At 41.8% G+C, this 24215-nt stretch overlaps 1 pseudogene; it reads right to left on the bottom strand.

Moving 5' to 3' along the window:
* Window positions 1-1357: 1357 nt before the first annotated feature.
* Window positions 1358-24156, bottom strand: LOC141582959 (uncharacterized; annotated as a pseudogene).
* Window positions 24157-24215: the final 59 nt, after the last annotated feature.

Here is a 24215-nt window from a genome sequence, read left to right as displayed (position 1 = left end):
GATTTAGGAGAGTTTGTACACAGGGATCAACATTTAAAAACACCTGGAAGTGTGGCTGTGGGCACAGTTCACAGAAATTGAAGAGAGTGGGGGAGTATGAGACAGAATGAAAGGGAAATGCTATTATTTCTGTCAACAAAGCAGGTACCACCCAAATTAGGGCACTTTTCATTATGCCTGTTCTTACTGTTATTTGTTCTCGCAGGCTCTGTAGTTAGGACCCTCAACTCTTGAGCCTGAATTTCTGCCTCGAGTTTTGCTTTTTTGTATTTTTAGCAGAGAGGAGCTTTTGCCATGTTGGCCTGGCTGGTCTTGAACTCCTAAAGTTTGGGAGGCTGAGGTGGGTGGAGAGCAAGATCAGGAGTTTGAGACTAGCCCTGCCAATATGGTGAAACTCTGTCTCTGCTAAAAGTACAAAAAGCCAGGCATGATGATGGGCACCTATTGTCCCAGTTTTATCTTAATATTTCTATATATTTAAGATATTAGGTATTTTTTTTTTTTCTGAGACAGAGTCTTGCTCTGTCACCCACACTGTAGTCCAGTGGCACGATCTTGGCTCACAGAATCCTCCACTACCTTGGTTCAAGGAATTTCTCTGCCTCAACCTCCTCAGAGCCTCGGACTACAGGTGCACAGCTCCAGGGCTGCTGCTGTTTTTGTATTTTAGTAAAGATGGGATTTTATTATGTTGGCCAAGATGGTCTTGATCTCCTGACCTCGTCATCTGTCTGCCTCGGCCTCTGGAAGTAGAGGGATTGCAGGCGTGAGCCACTGAGCATAGCCAAAGTTAGGTATTGTCAATACCCCCTACAATATTATAGTTGAATTTTGGAGGGTTGGTAGAGATCATTTTTTTTTTCCTATCCTTTAATTTCTGGGGGTACCTGTGCAGAAATTGCAGGTTTGTTACATAGGTATACATGTGCCACGTTGGTTTGCTACATCCATCTCCACATCATACACATTAGATACTTCTTCTAATGTTATCCGTCCCCAATACCCCCACCCCTTCTATGAATCTCCTAGCTCCCAACCCCCAACAGGCCCCAGTGTGTGATGTTCCCATTCCCGCGTCCATATGTTCTCACTGTTCAACACCCACTTATGAGTGAGAATAGTCAGTGTCTGGTCGGTCGTCTGTCCCTGTATCAATTTTGCTCAGAATGATGGTTTCCAGCCTCTTCATTTTGAACACTAAGACGACCTGTCCATCCATCACCAATATATAAGTGGAGACTTTAACAGTAACGTAAACCTGTGGTTTCTCTCACCCCATCCAGTCCTCTGTACCACTCCCCGCAACCCACGATGACCTTGTTTGGATTCCATTTTCTTTATTTTTCTGTTTCCATTGCTACATCACCTTAGTGCATTTCTCTGTTTTAAATGTCCCTAACTCTACGACAAAGGGTATATCATGCTCTGTGTAATTTTTGGACAACACTATTTCAGACTGAAAGAGAAACAAAAGGAAATCTTTGAATCATTTCAAAGATTTGTACATCCTGTGTTTCTGCAGTCTCTTTACTTTGATGAGTCCCTCATATCCCAGAGGGAGAATATTCCAGAAGATATGGATGCATCTTTCCATCTATGGCCATTAGATATTTTCCTAGTGGAAACAGAAAATGGAAATAAAAAATATTTCTCTCTCTCTCTCTCTCTCTCTCTCTCTCTCTCTCTGTCTGTCTCTCCTCTCTCTCTCTTTCTTTCTTTTTCTTTCATGAGATGGAGTTTTGCTCTTCTTGCCCAGGCTGGAGTAAAGTGGTGCAATCTTGGCTCACCACAACCTCCACCTGCTGGGTTGAAGTGATTCTCCTACCTCAGCTTCCCAAGTAGCATGGATTACAGGCACCCACAAACACGCCAAGCTGATTTCTATTTTGCTTTTTTCTTTTTCTTTTCTTTTCTTTTTTTTTTTTTTCTTTTTTTTTTTTTTTTTTTTTTTTTTTTTTGTATTTTTAGTAGAGACGGGATTTCTCCATGTTGGTCAGGCTGGTTTCGAACTCCGGACCTCAGTCGACCCACTCACCTCAGACCCCCAAAGTGCTGGGATGACAGGCATGAACCACTGGGCCAAGCCACAAATAGGAATATTTCTATGTGATATTTTGGAGCAGGGCTATTGTCAACATTTTTAGGTGCATTACCTGATGAGCACATCAAGACGGCCGAGAGGCACTGTTTTTGCACCAATATGATTGGCAAAAATGTTAAGGGTGAAGAAACTCTTGACACTTGCAGTTGTTGCAGTGTGTTACAAGTAAAATGTCGATGGCGCAAAAGAAATAGCACATGAAGATACTTCCTCTCAGGAAGACAGTTTACTTCCTGAGAAGGGTGTGGCTCAAAGGTGGAGCAATTGTGGTCCCACTCTTGGAAAAGGGGGAAGGGGTACTTATGCCTGATGGGGGTCATCCCTACTGCAGTGTCCTTCCCCTATCGGTTAGGGGTAGACTACACAAGCCAGACTAATCCTGATTGGCTATTTTAAAGAGGACAGGGGTCGGAGCTGGGGTGGCAGGGCGGGTGTTTTGGAGAGAAGGATGCTTGAGGGCCAGTCAGAGCTGGCAGCCACGTGTGATCAGGTGACTGGGATGAGTAGGGACGGAGCTGGGGAGTGGCAAGCAGATGTGAACTACTGATTAGAACTGGTGGAGGTGGTTGTTTACTGGAATTATGAGGAATTTAAACGTTAAAGTAGAGATTTAGGTCAGGCGTGGTGGCTCATGCCTGTAATCCCAGAATTTTGGGAGGCTGAGGTGGGCGAAGTGCCAGGTCAGGACTTTGAGACCAGCCTGGCCAATATGGTGGAACCCTGATTCTCCTAAATATACAAAAAGCTGGGTGTAGTTGCAGGCTCCTGTAGTCCCAGCTACTCAGGAGGCTGAGGCAGGAGAATTGTTTGAACCTGGAAGGCGGAGGTTGCAGTGAGCAAAGATCACACCATTGCACACCAGCCTGGGCAACAGACTCAGACTCCATCTCAAAACAAACAAACAAAATAGAGATTTAAAGAATAGGAGACCTGGACATGCTGACACACTGATTCTTTGAAGAGAAACTTGGGGTTCACTAGAAGACAGTAGGTGGCAGAGACTGGTTTCCCCGAACATTCTCAGGAGAAATGTCCATCTGTGCTGCCAGTTCAGAAAGTTATCAGCCTCATCTTATAAGGTTGAGAAACAGGGTTTCCCTAGCTCAGAGATTGTACTCTGGGTGTCTCCCCAAGATTAATTGCAGCCTTTGGGTGTTGTCAGAAGTGTTGTAAGCATGGCAACTCCATCTTTCTGAGCTGGGCATGCTTTCCCTGAAGAGGTCTGCATGGCTGTCCCCTTCTTGTGCACACCTAGCAAGACCCCCAATTGTCAGTTTCAGCCTTTTGGTGCAGCTGTGCCCTGAGCAAGACCACCTCTCTCTACCCTATAATGTGAGTCAAAGAAGCAAGGAGCTTGCTAAAATGAGGCTGACACCTCATTCCACATGGTGAAGACATTCTCACTCACAAGTGAGCTAGGAAGTTGGTAGAAGATACAGGTCATAGCTGGGTGCGGTGGCTCATGCCTGTAATCCCAGTACACTGGGAGGCTGAGGCGGATGTATCACAAGGTCAGCAGATTGAGACACTCCCAGCCAACATGGTGAAACTCTGTCTCTATGAAATATAAAAAAGAATTATCCGGTCATGGTGGTGGGTGCCTGTAATCCCAGCTACATCGGAGGCTGAGGCAGGGGAATCGCTTGAACACAAGAGGTGGAGGTTGCAGTGAGCCGAGATCACGCCACTGCACTCCAGCCTGGGCGACACAGAAAGACTCCCTCTCAAAAAAGGTAAAAAGATACAGGTCATAAAGACCTTGCAGATAAAACAGGTTACAGTAAGAAAGCCCATCAAAACCCACCAAAACCAAGATGGCATCAAGGGTGACCTCTGGCCATCCTCACTGCTATGCTTTCACCAGCATTATTCTTATTGAATTTACAGCCAGTATAATAAGTAAGCATGATCTCATGTCAGTATCATTCCGTTAACTATATCTCAAAGACCCTCTTTTCAAAGAGGTTGAATGAATAATCCACACCTTGTTTAGCATACATTCTTTCCTGGGGGCTCCAGAATTCTTAACTTTTCAAAAAGCATAACGTTTAAAGCATTCCAAATCATATCTTCAACTAAATCTAATAGGTTCAGCGCAGGGGTGCATTCCTGTAATCCTAGCACTTTGGGAGGTAGAAGAGGGTGGATCAGGACTTCAAGACCAGCCTGGCTAACATGATGAAATGCTGTCTGTAAAACAATGCAAAAATTAGAAATTTTTGATGGCACATGCACTTGGAATCTCTGTTAATCAGAATTCTGTGGCAGAAGAATAGCTTGAACTCAAAAGGCCGAGGCTGCAGTGAGTTGAGATTGCACCTCTGCACTCCTGCCTGGGTGAAAAAAGCAAAACACCATCTCAAAAAAAAAAAAAAAAAAAAAAGTGTGTGTGTGGGGAGGGACAGGGGTGTTGATTATTTCTGACCAGACTCTAATGTCAGACACCTAACCATAAAAAATACCAGAAGAAATCAAAAGGAAGACGCTCCATGGCATCACTGTGGACAACAATGATCCCAAAGAGACTGCAAAACCACAGTAAAGAATATGAAAAACACAGCCTGGAGTTGTATCAAAGTAAGGTGCTCACACATAGCACAGGAAACTAAAACATCCTACTGTATGAAAGAAATTATTGTATCACTGTACTTCAGATAACAGTAAAGATTTACAATACATATGTAACTCAAACAACTCAACAGCATAAAAAAAAATAGAGCAAATGATGTGCGTAATAAATTGTGAACCTAAGACATAATTGCCCACAAGGCATATGACAAATTGCTCATAATCCCTAATCCATTCATTTTACTTCAGTCAGAATGACTGTTATCCAAAAGACAAAAGAACCTGTTTCTTTTGCAGATGCAGAGAAAAGGATAGCTTGGCACACTGTTGGTGAGAATGTAAATTAGTGCAGGCCTTGCACAAAGCTTGCCTGCGAATTAACTACAAAGAGTCCTCAGAAATCTATAAACAGATTTAACCACCTTAGGATCCATCAATCAGAATAGCAGGAACACACTATATGTTGGATTCACTTCTTCCTAGCCTTTTTCCTAGGTGGACATTATTGCCTGACTCTCTATGTTGGCAACTATTTTACCTTAATGGGAATTTCCCCATCTCCCTGATCTATCTGGAATCTCTCTCTCTCTCTCTCTCTCTCTCTCTCTCTCTCTCTCTCTCTCTCTCTCTCTCTGTCTGTCTCTATTTCTATTTCTATCTTCCTCTCTACCTGTATCTGTATCTATCATTATTTCTGTCTCTGACTTGTCTATCTCTACCTCTACCTCTATTTCTATTGAAGCTCCTTGACACTTGTGAATTACACACTCTTAAAACTCCTAGAAATATACATTTAAGTTTACATGACTCACACAAATATTTACTAAAAAAAAAGTAGTTTAAAATTGTTTAATACAAACATCCACATGTTACTGAGAGACGAGACCACCTCCACTCCTCTGACTTTCCGGCCTCAACCTCCTCCTCCTCCCCTCTGGAAGGAGAGGAGGGTGAGAAAATAAATATAATTCCAAATGGTTGAGAAAATGTCTCTTTTTTCAGTTTGCAGAGTCTCTGCTATCTGTAAGCCTTGAAAGAGTTGCAAATGAATGTTGTCTGTAATTGCTGAAGCCCAGCACTGGGTCACCACCCCGACAACTGTCCCGGCCAGGCTCCCTCCTGGAAACACACCTGCCAAATAATGATTTGCTGGTCTTTTCTCTGTAAGCCCCTCCCCTGCCTGTTTATACTCAACCTGCATATGAATTAGCAAATCAATGAGGCCAAAAGTTTGTAAAGTTCGATATCCAGCAAAAAGACAGTGACATAGTTACGCCTCAGCTTCCCCTTTAGCGTTGTAAGCCTGCAAAAGGGGAGACAAGCTGCTTCTCTGGGAGCTCAGTGAATGAGGCTGTAACCCCACACAGTTCCCAGCCAAATAAAAAGCCACTTTCTTCCTCAGTTCAATTATCCAGAGGCTTCTTTCTCATTGCTCCTGCTTCATTTTGGTACCCTGACCTTCTAGGAGGCAGAAGAGTAGACACAGACACAGAGGAGAGGGTGATATGGAGATGGAGGCAGAGAATGGAGTGATCGGGCCACAAGCCTAGGGATGCTGGAGCCCCAGGATCTGGGAGAGGCAGGAAGGATCCTCCCCGAGACACTCTGGAAAGAGCATGGCCCTGCCCACACCTTGACCTCAGACTCCAGGTCTCCAGGACTGGGAGAGGCTCAGTTGCTGGTGTTTTAAACCCTCAGCTTTTGGTCATTTGTTAACAGCAGAATCAGGAGACTCATGCATTGTCTAACACAGACCCAGCCTACAGTAAGAGATGAATTAGTACAGACTGGAGTGAGTGCCAGATGCAAGATGGCATAGCTCTTTTATTTGAGACAGAGTCTCGCTCTTGTCACCCAGGCTGGAGGGCAGTGGCATGATCTCGGCTCACCGCAGCCTCAGCCTTCCGGCTTCCAGTGATTCTCCTGCCTCAGCCTCCCAAGTAGCTGGGGTCACAGGCACCAGCCACCATGTCCGGCTAATTTGTACTTTTAGTAAAGATACGGTTTGGCCATGTTGCCCAGGCTAGTCTTGAACTCCTGAGCTCAGGTGATGCACCCACCTCTGCCTCCAAAAGTGCTAGGATGACAGGCCTGAGCCACTATGCCCACTGGCATAGTTCTTTTATAAAAGAGCCTTGGGGTCCGTGGTTTATGTAGAGCCATTTTGGGAACAGAAATACTGAATCTAAAATGTAGAAACATGAAATCGTGAGTACAGGATCACGTCTCTTCATGAACACGTTAACATTATTAAGATAGACGAACAGCACAATGCAAATGCCACCTTTCATTGCCAGACAGCGTTCATCGCAGCTTGACCCATGGTGGGAGAGAAAAATAAAACAAAAAAACAACCACGCAATTTTAGAAGGATCCTATGAAATTCTCAAAACATGCAGCCTTCTAAACCTCTGAGTATAGCTGACAGAGAACACACTTCAGAGGCAAATACAAATCACCACATCCAGCCATCACGACGAAGTTCAAAGCTGAGAGCCAATGAAAAATTCATCGCGTGTTTAGCTGAAGCTGTGAATGCCAATACCACACTTTGTCTATGTTTGTACAGTATGTTCTCATTGGCAGATACAGCACCCGATTATTGTTTTGTTAAATACCTGTCAACTCTGTGAGAGTGTAAAGATGTGGGCTTAAATCAGGATTTCTCACTCTTGGAGGGAAAGAAAATTTAAAAATGGGGTCAAAGAGAACTATGGCTAAGGTGACCTTTATCTCAATCAGCTGTGTGAACTGTCCCTGGTGGCTCACACCTGTAATCCCAGCAATTTGGAGCGACACTACACCTCCAAAGAAAAGAAAAGAAAAAAACAGGGTCAGAAAAATTAGAGCCAAGCAAAGTGACCTTTATCTGAATCAGTGGCTTGGGCTGGGCATGGTGGCTCACGCCTGTAGTCTCTTCACTTTGAGAGGCCGTGGTGGGTGGATCACCTGAAGTCAGGATTTCATGACCAGCCTGGCCACCGTCATGAAACTTGGTCTTTACTAAAAATACAAAAATTACCTGGGCGTGGTGGTGGGCACCTGTAATCTCAGCTGCCTGGGAGCCTGAGGCACCACAATCGCTTGAACCTGAAAGGTGGAGGCTGCAGTGAGCCGAGACTGGGCCAGTGCACTCCAGCCTGGTTGACAGAGCCAGACTCTGTCTCAAATAAGCAAATGAAAAAAGTGAGTTGCTTGAATTCATTCTCAGGGTCATGGGACCTGATCTTAAGCTCTCCTGAATGCTGAGCAGATGGAAATACCATAGTGGAAGGTGCCTGTAATCTAAGGTACTCCGGGTGCTGAGGTGAGAGAAATCCCTTGAGCCCAGGAGGTTGAGGCTGCCTCCTGAGTAATTTGAATTATAGGTACCCACCACCAAGCCCGGCTAATTTTTGTATTTTTAGTAGACACCAGGCTTAGCCTCCTTGGCCAGGCTGGTCTGGAATTCCTGACCTCAGATGATCCACCTGCCTCAGTCTCCGAAAATGCTTGATAGCAGGTGTGAGTCACCACCCCCAGACCAAATGTTCCAAATTCTTAAGTGACACAAACACAAGATGCTGTTACTTATAACTCAGATGATGCAGGAAATTAAGATTTTTCCTGGTGACAAAGAAATTCTAATAGAGGAAGTCAAAAGTTGGAGACCATCCTGGTCAAAATGGTAAAGCCCAGTGTCTACTAAAAAAAAAAAAAAAAAGCTAAAGTTGGCCCGGCATGGTGATGTGTGCTGTAATCTCAGCTACACTGGAGGGGCAGGCAGGAGTGTCGCCTGAACACAGAAGGTAGAGGTTTCAGTCAATCAAGATGGTATGAGAGACAGAGTCAGATTCAGAATAAAAAGAAAAACAACATTTTTTTTCAATTTTTCCAAAGTTGTTAATATTTCTGCCGTGAGAAATATTGGAGGTGGGTGAGAAATTATTCTGTAGTAACACAATATCTTACTGTGAATTCAGGTGTCAATGAGAAACATATTTCCTAATTTCACTTCTGTCAGAATCTGCAGTGTTTGCATTCATTTCTTTGTTGTCTGCCAGTGCTTCCATCAAGGTGGGCTATATCTCCATTACAAACCATGCCTTGTGTTTTAGGTGCCATATGTGCTTACATTCACCCAGACTCTTTCTAACCTTTGGATGGTGGTGCCTGAGGGGCAGAGGATGGCGTTCCGTCTCTGTCAGACCCAGGATGATGGAGGTAGAACCACCTGTGCTAAATTCATGCCTCTTAATTTTTCAGAGCAAACCCACCTGGCACCCTGCTGTGCCTCTGAGTTCTCTGCAGAGGGAGCTTGTTCATTCCAGCTCTTTCTGCTTTGCTGGACCTCAGGTTCCTGCGCCATAGTGATAATCCCTTCTGGAGGGTCTTTTCCAAACCTTTGTTCTGCTCTGTTTAATTTATGGTGAGTCATTTCTGTGTCTGCATACAGGGGAGGATCAAGCAAAGCTTACCTGGTCTGACACTCAGGACCCACAGGGATTTTGAGATGGAGTCTCACTTTGTCACCCAGAGTGCAGTACAGTGGTGTGACCTAGGCTCACCACCACCACTCCTGTACCATTCTTTTTTGATTTACCAAAATGCATATAATGTCACATGCAGCAGTTTAACTGTTTCTCATCTTGAAAATAGTTTCCTGGGTTGTGTGCTATGGCTCAAACCTCTAATCCGAGCACTTTGGGAGGCCGAGGTGGGTGGATCACTTAAGGTCTGGAATTCCAGACCAGACAGGTGAACACGGTGAAACAATATCTCTACAATAAATATAAAAAATTAGCTGGGTGTGGTGGCAGGTGCCTGTAGCCTTAGCTACTCATGAGGCTGAGGCAGGAGAATAGCTTGAACCTGGGAGGCAGAGGTTGCAGTGAGTAGAGATGGTGCAACTGCATTCCACCCTGGGCAACATAGCAAGACTCCATCTCAAAAAAAAAAAAAAAAAAAAAGCAAGAATAGAAAAGAAAACGGTGTCCCAAGAGGCCCAGAGTCAGAAGTGGATGTCTACTTCTTGGTGGAAAGAACCTACTCCTTTAAAAAACATTATTATTAAAGTTCTAGGGTGCATGGGCAGAAGGTGCAGGTTTATTACACAGGTGTACATGTGCCTTGGTGGTTTGCTGCATTCTTCACCCCGTCATCTACATTAGGGATTTCTCTTCATGCTATACCTCCCCTAGCCCTCCACCTGCTGCTATCCCTCCCCGAGTGCCTATCCCCCTGCTCTTCCTCCCCTAGCTCCTAACATCCTGCTATACCTCCCCTAGCCACAAACACCCTGTTATTCCTCCCATAGTCTTCCTCTCCCTGCTGTCTCTCGATTAGACCCCTGACCCACCTGATAGGGCCCCATGTTTGATGCTTCCCTCCCTGTGTCCTCATTGTTCAACACCCACTTATGAGTGAGAACATTCAGTTTTTGTTTCTCTATTCTGTGTCAGCTTGAAACCCATCCAAAAGAGGGTGAAGGATAAAAACAGATACTTCTAAAAAGAAGACAATCATAGGGGGAAAATTTTTCAGAAATCCCTTCTGATTGCAAAATGAAAGGCCCTTTGAGAAAGACAACAGGAATTCTGGGAGAAAAGCATGTCTTTGATGACAAAAGCCTATGTGGATGATGGATACCAGATTGGAAGTTTCCAGTAAATGGAGACAGTTTTCTGGAAAGGGCTGGTAAGAGGGACGTTTTCTGTATGAAGGAAAGGGACTCACATGCTTCAGTTTGCAAGCACAAAAGTAAAAGGAAGTAGAGAAAAAACCAGCTGGGAGGCCAGGCACCGTGGCTCAGGCCTGTAATCCCAGCACTTCAGGAGGCTGAGGACAGATGATCAGCTGAGGCCAGCAGTTTGAGATCAGCATGGCCAACATGGTGAAACCCTATCTCTACTAAAAATACAAAATTAGCCATGCATGGTGTCATGTGCCTATAATCCCAGCTACTAAGGCGACTGAGCCAGGAGAATACCTTGAACCTGGGAGGCAGAGGTTGCAGTGATCTGAGATCAAGCCACTGCATTCCAGCCTGGGCAACAAGCCAGACTTGTGTCAATAATAATAAGCATCATCATAAACATCAGGCACAGTGGCTCACGTCTGTCATCCCAGCACTTTGGTAGGCTAAGGAGAGAGGATTACCTGAGTTCAGGAGTTTGAAACCAGCATAGTCAACATGGAGAAACCTGTCTCTACTAAAAAATATAGAATTATTTAGGTGTGGTGGCACATTCCTATAATCCCAGGTACTCGGGAGGCTGAGGAATGAGAATGATTTGAAATCAGTAGGCAGAGACTGTGGTGTGCTGAGGTGGCACTATTGCACTCCAGCCTGGGTGACAGAGTGACAATCAGTCTCCAAAAGTAATAAACATTGAAAACATTTTAAAATTTGAAAAAATGCATGTCTTCCCTTGCCAACATCAGGGGGGGCAGCCAGAGAAGAGCCATTACTCAGAATTAGATTATGTTTTGCTTTGCTTTGTTTTTTGAGACGGTATCTCAGTGTGCTGCACATCTGGAGTGCAGTGGCTCCAGCTCAGCTCACTGCAACCTCCTCCTCCCAGATTCAAGCGATTGTCCTGCCTCAGGCTGATGAGTACCTGAGACTAGATGCACCCGCCACAGGGACTGGATTATTTTTGTACTTCTGGTAGAGACCTGGTGTCACCATGTTGGTCAGGCTGGTCTCGAACTCCCGACCTCAGGTGATACACCCACCTCAGCCTAACAAAATTCTGGGATTACAGGTGTGAATCACCACACCCAGCCCAGAATGAAGGTTTTGAGTGTAGACATTGAATTACCTGTCCTACTCAACACTTACAAAGTCTGCTACTACTAGAAATAAGTAAGTCTAACTTGAGGCCAGGAGTTCAAGACCAGCATGGCCAACATGGTGAAACCCCATCTCTACTAACAATGCAAAACTTAGCCAGGCATGGTGGCCAGCAGCTGTCACCCAGATACTCTGGAGGCTTAGGCAGGAGAATCACTTGAACCCGAGGGTGGAGGTTGCAGTGAGCTGAGATTGTGCCATTGCACACCAGCCTGGGCACCAAGAGCAAAACTCCATCTCAAAATAATAATCATAATAAAATAAAATTAAAAAAAATAATAATAATAGGGCTGGGTGTGGTGGCTCACACCTGTAATCCCAGCACTTAGGGAGGTGCAGGTGGGCAGATCACAAGATCAGGAGACCCAGACCCACCTGGCCAACATGGTGAACCTTGTCTCTAATAAAAATACAAAAATTAGCTGCGTGTGGTGGTAGGCACCAGTAGTCTCAGCTACTTTGCAGGCTGAGGCAGGAGAATCACTTGAACCCAGGAGACCCAAGACCTTGCCAATGCACTCCAGTCTGGGGTAACAAGAGCAAAACCCCATCTCAAAAAAAAAAAAAAAAAAAAAAAGATAACATGTCCTGGGAATATTGTCTCACACCTTGAGTGACACAGAGTGAGAATGTCACAGCAAATTAATTAATTAAACAAGAATGAATCAATATGTAGAACTATAGTTTCTCCTAAAAAATGAATAAAATTAATGAAATAAAACAAGAATGAATCAGCACCCACATCTGTCGTTTCTTCTAAAAAATTAATTAATTAAACTGGAAATGAATGAACACCCAGATCCACAGTTTCTTCTGAATAAATTAATAAAATTACTTAAAGAAAACAAGAATGAATATCACCTAGATCCAGTCTATCTTCTCAAAAAAGTAAATAAAATTAATCAATTAAATAAAGTGAGAATGAATTTCTACCTAGAGCCATGGTTTCTTCTTAAAAAATAAATAAAATTAATTTATAAAAACTAGAATGAATCAGAACTTAGATCTATAGTTTCTTCTCCAAAAATAAAGTTAAGGCCGGGCGCGGTGGCTCAAGCCTGTAATCCCAGCACTTTGGGAGGCCGAGGCGAGTGGATCACAAGGTCAAGAGATCGAGACCATCCTGGTCAACTTGGTGAAACCCCGTCTCTACTAAAAATACAAAAAATTAGCTGGACATGGTGGTGCGTGCCTGTAATCCCAGCTACTCAGGAGGCTGAGGCAGGAGAATTGCCTGAACCCAGGAGGCAGAGGTTGTGGTGAGCCAAGATCGCGCCATTGCACTCCAGCCTGGGTAACAAGAGCGAAACTCCGTCTCAAAAAAATAAATAAATAAATAAATAAATAAAAATAAAGTTAATTAATTAACTAAAAGAATGAATCAATACATAGATGCATAGTTTCTTCTCAAAAAGTAAATAAAATTAAATGAAGAATGAATCCATACAGAGTTCCATCATTTCTTCTCAAAATAATAAAATAAAACTTATTAAGTAAAACAAGAATTAATCAGCACCTGTATCCCTAGTTTTTCTTAAAAAATAAATAAAATTAATTCAATAAAATCAATTCTTTGCAACCAAGCCCACTTACAAGCATTTGGCTTCCTGGAAGGTTTGTTTGCCAGCGCTGTGGCAGGAAAGTTAAAAATAACAAGACAGAAGAAAGGCCTGGCATCCCTTCTACCTCTCTTATCTCTCTTTCTTCAACCTTTTCCTTTCTTATCTGTTATTCTCTTCCATCTCCATGGACACTGTCCGCTTCCTGTTCAGTTTTTTCTTCTTGCACATTTCCTTCATTGTGCATTTTCCCATCTTGCTCAGTTTTTTTCTCCCGTGGACTTCTCTCCTCTTCTCCCATCCACAGCCTCTTCTGTAATTCCTCACTTGTGGTATATACATATATACATACACACACAGTTGGAAAACAGTAGACTAGTATAATATGTTGGATACTAGTAACTTGGTTATACACAATGAATATATATATATATATATATATATATATATATATATATATATACACACACACACATGTACACACACACACATATATATAAACACACACATATGTATACACACATATTAAATTTTTATGTGAAAGTATGCACATAATGTCTATACTATTTCTAAATTTACAGTATAATAAAGTATATTTCCAAGCATTTTCTCAGAATTGAAGATACTTAAATTTCCAAGCATTTTCCTAAAAACCTAAAATTAGATTTCAGCAACAGGAAAGAAGTAACACTAATGTCACTCTATCCCACATGTGACTCTCATCCATAGCCTCTTCTGCTAATCCTCTTCAGGTAATATCTTCCTCAATATTTACTGAAGAGTCCATTCTTTCTCATTCTTTTTCATCCTTGCATGCTGCTCCAGCCACACTTGTAACAAAACAACCTCTCCTGATGCCTGGATCTCAACCAGAATGCAAGCCTGGACAACAACTACTTAGGCATTCAGAACTCAAGGTTTCCATGGCTGAGTGTCAACTAGCTGTGATCTGGAAAGAAAGTTTCCAGGCTTTCTGGATCTTCAAGACAGCAGTTGTTTCTCATGAAACCACAGGCAAGTTTACTCTGGCCACATGTTTGAGTTAATGTACTTGGTACTAAGACTCTTGTTGGAGACTAAAACTGGAGTTTGTAAAATCAGAGGTTCTATTCTCAGACCTTTGCAATAGCAAAATTTAGATCATTGCATGAATCAGCAGAGATGCCTAAATATTTAGAGAATATCTTATTTTGGCCAAACAGAGCTTATAAGCTGTGTTTTATAAACACGATTCTATTCTGAAAACAGTACTTTAAGGATACTCTTACTTCTTAGAGCTGGTTTATTACTCCACTTGAGGTATATACATATATACGTACACACATTGTTGGAAAACAGTATAATATGTTGGATACTAGTAATTGGTTATATACAATGAATATACACATATATATGTGTGTGTGTGTGTGTGTGTGTGTGTGTATACATACGCACACACATACACGCATACATACATATATATATATATATAAACACACACATACATATGTATACACACATATTAAATTATTAGGTGAAGGACAAGTATGCACATAACCTCTGTACTATTTCTAAAATTACAGTATAATAAAGTACATTTCCAAGCATTTTCTCAGAATTGAAGATACTTAAATTTCTGAGCACTTTCCTAAAAACCTAAAATTAGATTTCAATAACAGGAAAGAAGTAACACTAATCTCACTCTATCCCACATGTGGATCCCTTCAGCACAGTGTGGATCATGCCCTGGTCTTGTCCCCACGTGTTCCAGTTACAGGGAGGCAGAAATCGGTGAATTTCCTTGGACAGTTTCCATGCAACTGTCTTTCTCCCATTTCTGTGATGGCTCCACAGAATGAACAGTGGATCCTTATGACAGCTAGATGTACCAATTTTATGTAACACTGAATAATTCATTTCAAGATTAAGGTACTATTATAAAGCAATTAAAATACTGAGATTGTTAATGAGTATATTTCTCTCTCTCGCTCCTCTGTGTGTGTGTGTGTGTACGTGTGCATGTTTGTGTGGTTGTGTGTGTGAATGTGTGTGAGTATGTGTGTGTGTGTGTGTGTGTGTGTGTGAGAGAGAGAGAGAGAGAGAGAGAGAGAGAGAGAGTAAACATGTGTGTGTCTTACTCTGTTAACCAGGTGGGAGTGCAATGGCATGACTCACAGTAGCCTCAGACTCACAAGACTAAGGGGTTCTCCCACCTAAGTTTCCTGAGTACCTGAGAACACAGGCACACACCACTGCCTCTGTGTATGAGTATGTTTTTTTTTTTCTTTTTACAAGAGTAGAGTCTCACCATGTGGTCCACCTGGTCTTAAATGATCCTTGAAAATTATGTCTAAAGTACTCTTTGTACTTTAGTGCTTACTTGGATTTCATCTGATTCACATAATCTCCAGGGGTATTTTCACATTGATGTGGGAATAATAAGATTCTTTCTTGATTTTTTTCCTCAGAAAAAACTCAGAAGCCCTGGCCCTGGCCCTGGCCATGGTCCAAGTGGGGCTTATTGATCTCCAGGATCCTGCCCAAGCTCCAGTTGTGAGCATTGACCATGCCATACTCTACCTACGTCCCATGGACCTCTACAACCTGGCTTGATCTTCCTGAAGCAGCCTCTACATTTTCAACACCAGCTGCTTCCTTCATGCCTGGAGGAAAGTGAGAAACCAGAGAAAAACATACAACTAAATATATGACTGTTGGCTACCCAGCTGGTCCTTATGAGGGCTGAGTAATGAATAAGATACTTGGATGGAAGAGAACCATGTTTGGAAAGATAATAGTATCCTTTCATGAATAATACAAGATTTTTCTTTCCCTTCCAGTCACCATACTTCTCCCGCTAATCTAGGCTAAAGGTGAAAACAAACCACACTAAGACACTTCTCTGTTTTCCACTGGAAAGTCCTAAAATTATGCAAAAAAAAAAAAAAAGAAAAAAAAGAAAAAAAAAAGGCATCTGAACATCCTACAAGTCAGCACTTGTGCCCAATTTTGGCCCAGGCTGAATAAATTCACTTTCCATGTGGAGGCCAAAAAGCTATGGGGGAGCCTGTTTCTAAGGTGACAAATTCATGGGGTGTGAATATCAGGAGAAAGAGGAATCACTTAAACACCAAGAGTTACTTCTGGCCCTCCTTCAAAATAATAACTGATATCTTGTTTGTTTTTTCTTGCAGGGTGACCTGCGGGCACCTTTGGTGTGCCATCTACAGCAAAAGGATGCTTGGGTGCAAGTGGGAATCTTGAGTCACTTTAATGAGCACTACACAAAGCCCCATGTCTTCAGCAAAGTCTACTCTTTCCTCTTCTGGCTCTAGGGAGTGACATGGCTTAGCCATACACCCTGGTAAAAGCAAGAGCCCATGACTATCTCTGGGTCCATGTCTCTTTCACTCTCTACCTCTGCAAATGCCTCTGCTTTCAGCTCCTCTCCTGCCTCTGTTCATCTCTCTGCCACAGTTCATCTGTCTGCCACAGCCGCAGAGTAAGGCTTAAAAACATGGTAGGGGAAGTAGAAAAATAAGAGAATGGAAATAGAAAAGAACAGAGGGAAGGAGAGGGGAATGGAAAGCTCTTCCTGAGAAATGAATGACTTTTTTATCTACCAAATCATAGGAATTGTTTTCCTTATGGCTTACAAAGGCATTTCCTACTCAGAATATGTTTCCATTTCCATAGTATCACTGCATGAGATAGAGTACTGTATGATAAAGACCATATAAGATTATTACTATAGCCATCTTAATTGTTTACTCTGATATTAAATAAGTAGAATGAATTTGTCAAGTTCTCATGGCAAAAGATGAATGGGACTGTTAATGACATGACTAAAACACCAAAATCAATGGCAACAGAAGCCAAAATAGACAAGCAGGATATAATTAAACTTAACAGTTTCTGCACAGCAAAAGAGACAATAATTAGAGGTGACACCCAACCAGAAGAACGAGAAAATTTTTTTACAGTCTACCCATCTGACATTTGCAAAGAACTGCAGCAGATTTGTAAGAAAAGAAAAAAGGCATTCAATATTGGGCAAAGGTATGAACAGACATCTTTTCAAAAGAAGACCTTTACGAGGCCAACTAACACATGAAAAAATGTTCAGTATCAGTGGTCATCAGAGACATGCAAATCAAAACCACATTGAAATACCACCTCGCACAAGCTAGAATGAGGATAAGTAAAACAATCAGGAGACCACAGATGCTGGAGAGGATGTGGAGAAATAGGATCACTTTTACACTGTTGGTCAGAGGGTAAGTTAGTTCAGCCATTGTGGAAGACAGCATGGTGATTCCTCAAAGATCTAGAAATAGAAATTACATTTGACCCAATGATCCCAATACTGGGTATATACCCAAATGATTATGAAATGTTCTATTATAAAGACACATGCACATGTATGTTCATTGTGCCACTGTTTGCAATAGTGAAGACCTGGAACCAACCCAAGTGCCCATCAATGATAGACGGGACAGGGAAAATGTGGCATATATACACAATGGAATACTATGCAGCCATCAAAAACGATGAGCTCATGTCCTTTGTAGGGACATGGATGAATCTGGAAACCATCATTCTTAGCAAACAGACTCAAAAACAAAAACCAAACACCACATGTTCTCACACATAGGCGGGTGTTGAACGGTGAAAATACATGTGCACAGGGAGGGGAGCATCACAAGCTTGGATCTGTTTGTGGGTGGGGTGCAAGGGGACGGACAGTGGGGGACAGGAAGGTTGAGGAGGGATAACACTGGGAGAATTGCCTGATGTAGACCACAGGGGAATGGAGACAGTCAAACCACCATGGTGTTGCATGTGTACCTATGCAACAATCCTGCAAGATCTGCACATGTACCCGAGAACATAATAGTACAATTTAAATACATGAATGGAACTAACATTAAGACACACTCTCCTAACACCAAGTCATTTCTTTCTTACCACACAATACCTTACATTTGTAACAAAATTATTTTAAATTTAGTGTATGTTAAGTTAAAGACAGTATGATATTTAGAAACAGAATGGTAGTAGGTAAATAATGTGTTTTCGGTGCCATTACACTAGACTGTATTGCACTAGGATTATCATTTTCCTCCTTCCCTGAGCTGGTACAAAACCTGTCACAACATTAGCAATGTCTGTTTCATATTCCTGTGTTTCCCTTATTTCCTTGGAAACTGAGCAATCTCTTCTGGTCTCATGCATTAAATTTTCACTTAATCACAATAGGAGGTTTTTTATAGTTATCACCTATTGCCATAGCTACAGTGTATAATACATTTAAAATACAAAGGAGGCCATAATTATTTGCTTATATCCTTGAAGCCTAATTCAGAAACAACTACACTGACATACATGCTTCTAATTTCATCTGTATTTCCTATCTATCTATCTATCTATCTACCTACCTACCTATCTAATCTATCTATCTGTCTGTCTGTCTGCTTATCTATCTAATCTATCTAATCAATCTATCCAATCTATCTAATCCATCTATCAATCAGTCAATATATCTATCTAGTTTTTTTTAGCTCTTTCCTAAACTCAAACTTGAATTTTCTCTTTAAACCATTGTTTTGATATCTCACTAAGATTATAAGCTTAGTAAGATAAGTTCCCTACAATTTAGAGACAAGTGCCTTATCTCCAAAATGTTCACTGCTTATGTAATTTCTTCAAATCACATTATATTTTGTTGCCTATCTACTTCAACAACTTCTAAGTAGCTAAGATAGTATTTTTATAAAGGTTGCAATGGGGGAGAATGCTGTAATGACTTACAACATTTTACCTAAACAAATTAAAGCTAGGACACAAAGAAACTAAGATCCTGAAGACATATTAAGAGAAACGCTTTTTTTTTTTTTTTTTTTTTTTTTTTTTTTTTTTTTTTTGTCCAAGAAGAATGTGTAAACACAAAGCATGTAGAAGTTGTGTTTGCTAGTCATGGTTCACAATGCTGACCTGGTTAGCAGAAAGAGGGGGGATGTAAAACTTTAAAAAATTGGTCTTTGGATGGCAGATCCACTCAAATTAATGGTGCGTATTTTTCCCCTCAGTTTTGGCAAATCACATTTCTCTGTGATATACCATGCCTTGGCAGGCTGTGATCATGAGCAGTGGCAGTCAGATCTGCAGTGGTTTCATAATGAGCAGCTCTTGGCCTCTCACAGCTGCCCACTGTGTCAGGAACATGGTAAGTCTGTGCCTGCCTCTGCCCATAGCCTAAAATTCATTATCCTGTAATTATACTGCTGAAGGTTTCTCTGTGCAAATTCATTTCCATAATGCCTGGCCATTTCACATATGCAGATGACAGTTTTGTTTTAGGCTAAAAAGAAATTGCCTCTCTATATTTGCCTAAGTAATACTTCTCTTCAGTTAATTCCTCTGCATTCCCATTGTGTGTAGACTCTATTCACAGACTTCTGATTTCTCTGAAGATGAACTAGGGGACTTGGGTATCAGGATTAAGGAATATGCTGGAAGTCTTGATACAGTATTTAAGTTTCTGGTTTTCTAGTGAAAGCACTTTAATTTGCCCACAAACACACGAATCCTGAAGACACTGCTGTGATACTGGGCCTGAGGCACCCTTTGGCAGCACTGAGAGTTGTTAAGGTGTCTACTGTTCCACTGCATGAGAGATTCCAGTTGCTGAGTGGTGCAGCAAGAAATGCCCTGGCATTGCTACTCTTTCAAGTGATCCAGACTCACAGTCAGCTCTTAGCACCCTTGGGCTATCTGATGATCCAGAATAGTCCAGAACCCTGGCTGTCTGGGCCAAGAATTCTTATTCCGGGTCAGCAGTTACTTTCCTTATTAGGGTAGTAGTTCTTAAAAAACAAAAAAACAAAGTGAAGTTCATATTTTTAATATTACTCTTCAAAAAAATAACCACACTGACAATCTCTGCCTTACTAATTATAAGGCATTTAATCCATATCAGATACCCACTAGGAGATCTGTTTTATAAGATGATGTTTCTGACCATAACTTGACAGAATTTCAGATGGGAAAAATATGAGGATATTTCTCTGTACAGTCAAGTTTTATAAACCAAGGTAGAGATGATTTGTTTCCCAAAACTTTGCTAACTTTGGAACAAAGAAAAATAAGAGGTATTTTTGATTGTTGTGTTTACCTCTTTATGCAAATGAATCTGAACTTGACGTGGAATTTGGAACCTTTGTAAGTAGAAATCTGACTTGTTAATTTTGAAGAGTGGCATTTTTAAATGTGATTAAAAAGGGACTAGGCTGTTGAAGTGCTCGACACACCTGTAAGTCGAGCGCTTTGGGAGCTTAAACTAGAAGGACTCTTTGAGCCAAAGGGTTTGATACCAGCTTGTGCAATACAGCAAGATTTCATTTCTTAAAAAAAAAAAAAAAAAAAAAAAAAAAAAAAAAAAAAAAAAAAAAAAAAAAATACCCAGTCATGGTCTTGCACACGTATAGTACCAGCTACATGGAAAGCTGAGGCGGGAGGATAGCTTGAGCCCAGGAGGTCGAGCCTGCAGTGAGCCCAAATTGTGCCAGTGTGTTCCAGCCTAGGTAACAAAGCAAGAACTTGCCTCAGAAACAGAAAGAAAGAAAAAAGCAAATAAAGGCCAAGCGCAGTGGCTCATGCCTGTAATCCCAGCACTTTCGGAGGCTTTGGGAGGCCGAAGCAGGTGGGTCCTCTCATTTCAGACCAGTTTGATGCACACAGGGATACACCATCTCTACAAAAATTACAAAATTAGCCAGGAGTGGTGATGTGTGCCAGTAATTCCAGCTACTCAGGAGGCAGAGGAAGGAGAAAATGCTTGAACTGGGAGGCAGAGTTTGCAGTGAGCCAAGATCGCCACTGCACTCCAGCCTGGGTGACAGAAAGAAACGCCATTATATATATAGGATACTTATAGTCCATTAGGCTTTCTAGGATAAACCAGTGAGAATCCAGAAATGTTTTCTAGGAGAGATCAGTGAGAATCCAGATGCAAGTGATGGAAGCTTCAAGGTGTGCCCATCTGTACCCTGGCATAGGCAATCTCACTGTTTGCTTCATTACTCAGGCCTAAGTCTCTGATGCAAATGTGGTATGCAATTATTTTTTTTCCCTCTTTTTACATGAGAGAAACTGTATCATTATATAGACAAAATTTTGTTCCTATATAAAAAAAAATATGGCCTATGCCTAACTGACGAATATACATGAATCGCGGATCAGTAGGAGTAAATATTACAACTCTGTAATTACAGAACACATTCTATGAAAAAAATTTGCTCCTAATCTCTGAGTTTTCCTACATGGGTTATTAATCTTTAGGCATACTGAATAGCTAGTGTGCTGCTCTTCAAACAAATGAGATATTGTATATAATTCTCTTATTTTAACAATAGTACCTTTACACTTCAGAGTTTAAATGGAGTCTAGTGTTTTTTATTTCCCCAGTGAAATATAATGTTTCTATTTTTAAAATTGTTTTAATTATAGTTTTTTTTAGGAGTCTAGCACTATTGCTCAGTCTGGAGTTCAGTGGCGCCATCTCTGCTCCCTGCAAACTCTGCCTCCCAGATGCAAGTGTTTCTTCTGCCTCAGCCTTCCCAGTAGCGGATACTACAGGCACATGCTACCACACTCAGCTAATTTTTGTATTTTTAGCAGAGACAGGGTTTCACCATGTTAGGCAGATAGGCTCGATCTCCTGACCTAGTTAGGCGTGAGCCACCATGCCCGGCCAAAACATCCAAAACATATCTTTCTAGGATTGGATCTTCAGTGACTTCTTTCCCAGTAAGGTTTTTTTGTTTTTTATTTTTTTATTTTTTATTTTTTCCGAAGGTATTTGATCTGGATGAATTTCCTAGGCACTCATTTCATGTCTCCCTTTCTTGGGAATACATCTGCATCATCCACTTATTAAATCTAAGTTTAAGACGTTGGGATAGGCATTTAAGTCAAAATTCTATGTTTGAATTTATAGGACTCAGTGAGCCCAGAAGGGCTGTTATGTGCAGGCCAATATCTGGCTATGGCAGTTGGAGGCAAATAGGCCAATATCTGGCTATGGCAGTTACTGGTTATGTGCAGGCCAATATCTGGCTATGGCAGTTGGAGGCAAATAGGCTTCACCAGTCTCAAAGTCCTAGCATCTATAGTGAGTCCACACTTCTTCCGGATCTTATCTACGTCAGTGAAAGAAGGCCACCCAGTAAACCAGGCTTTGGGTAGAAAATGCTCAGTTGTCCACTCTCCTTAAACAGCCAAACTCATTGCCCCTTTCTTCAGTAATAACTACTGCAGCCCAGAGACTTTGGTAGCCTAACCACTCTAGCTAGTCATGCTACAGTCTGGTCACAGTCTGATAAAACTCCAGAGCAACAAAAGCAAAAATGCTGATTTATGCCTTCTGAAATCTATCTAAACATACATTCAATAAATATGGTTTTTCTTCATAAGAACCTCTGTGTCATTACTTCCTAAACTGGTGCATTGCCTTGGACTGTTGCCATTTCATTCTTGGAAATGATTCACAGTGTGTCTTTAAAATGAACATGAATACAGAATTTCATTTAACAGCAAATAACGTTTTCAAAACTATGTGAATTAAAAATGCAAACCAGCCGGGCGCGGTGGCTCACGCCTGTAATCCCAGCACTTTGGGAGGCCAAGGTGGGTGGATCACGAGGTCGAGAGACCGAGACCATCCTGGTCAACATGGTGAAACCCCGTCTCTACTAAAAGTGCAAAAAACTAGCTGGGCATGGTGGCGTGTGCCTGTAATCCCAGCTACTCAGAGGCTGAGGCAGGAGAATTGCCTGAACCCAGGAGGCGGAGGTTGTGGTGAGCCGAGATCCCGCCATTGCACTCCAGCCTGGGTAACAAGGGCAAAACTCCATCTCAAAAAAAAAAAAAAAAAAAAAAAAAAAAAAAAGAAGAAGAAAAAAAAAAAGAAAAAAACCTGCAAAATTGTCTTTCTGAACTTCACTGGTCTTTCAGATTATATTTTGACAGCTACTCACTCACACAAATTTTCATATCTGCATGTTCTCCTCAGGTGAGAGAAAACAGTATGAGAGTTCCTGAAGAATTTATGAAGGAAAGGATGGCAGTGCTACCCAAGGCTTAACCTATTCACAGCACTGTGTTCAGTGAATGGAAACATTGCTTTTCAAATTCTACTGAAGTAGTGAGTAAATAGATAAATATATTATTACAATAACTCTACAATATAAGAACGTGAAGAAAATAGAACAAGAGTTAAAATACATCAACAAACAAATGAGGCCGGGCATGGTGGCTCATGCCTTTAATCCCAGCATTTTGGGAGGCCTAGGTGGGTGGATCACTTGAGCTCAGGGGTTTGAGACCAGCCTGCCAAACACAGTGAAACCCAATCTCGACTAAAATTACAAAAATTAGCTGGGTATGGTGGGACGAACCCCTGATCCCAGCTCCTCAGAGGGCTGAGGCAGGGGAATTGCTTGAAGCTGGGAGGGGCATGTGGCAGTGAGCTGAGATCACACCTCTCCAGCCTGAGCAACAGAGTGAGACTCCATCTGAAAAAAAATAAAAATAAAATAAAAAATTCTATTCAAGAAAAAGTGCTGACATATCCAACAGGAAAATTAAAAATAATAATAATAAGGTCCTTTGAGACAAACATTCCACAAGAGGCAAATAAGGAAACAAATAAAAATTACAAATAATAAACTGAGCAGAACCACAGGGGAAAGAAGTTAAAAATTTACAAGTGAGTAGTCTAAAGGAATCTGAAGGGCACTCAGAATTTTTCTTGAGTCTCTTTCCCTATATTATCATACTATCAGCCAACCAGCTGAACAAGCTCAGGTAGCCAGTGTCCCTTCTGCAGATGGCAGCTTCACCTTCCTGATCCTACAGCAACTGGACTGCAGTGGAATCAACCACCCCGTACCCTGGAGAGAGGCGGGTGGGGAAGGCTCACGCCAGGCCTAGCCTCTCACACACCACTTCCCCTGGGGCGCCTGGAGGCACTACTTACCTAAGATGCCAAAGAGATACTTCTTAATGATCACTTCACTGAGGAAGTAAAGGTTAGCATGAAAGGACAACTTCATCCTGCTGCTGTTACCCGGGATGGCTGAGTTCCTCCACCTGCTTGGTGATGAAGGGAGAA

This window comes from Saimiri boliviensis, chromosome Y (genome assembly GCF_048565385.1).
Source record: "Saimiri boliviensis isolate mSaiBol1 chromosome Y, mSaiBol1.pri, whole genome shotgun sequence".
In the NCBI taxonomy this organism is placed as follows: domain Eukaryota; kingdom Metazoa; phylum Chordata; class Mammalia; order Primates; family Cebidae; genus Saimiri; species Saimiri boliviensis.
Note: the sequence above shows the minus strand (reverse complement) of the source record. Positions and strands in the feature narration are given on the sequence as shown.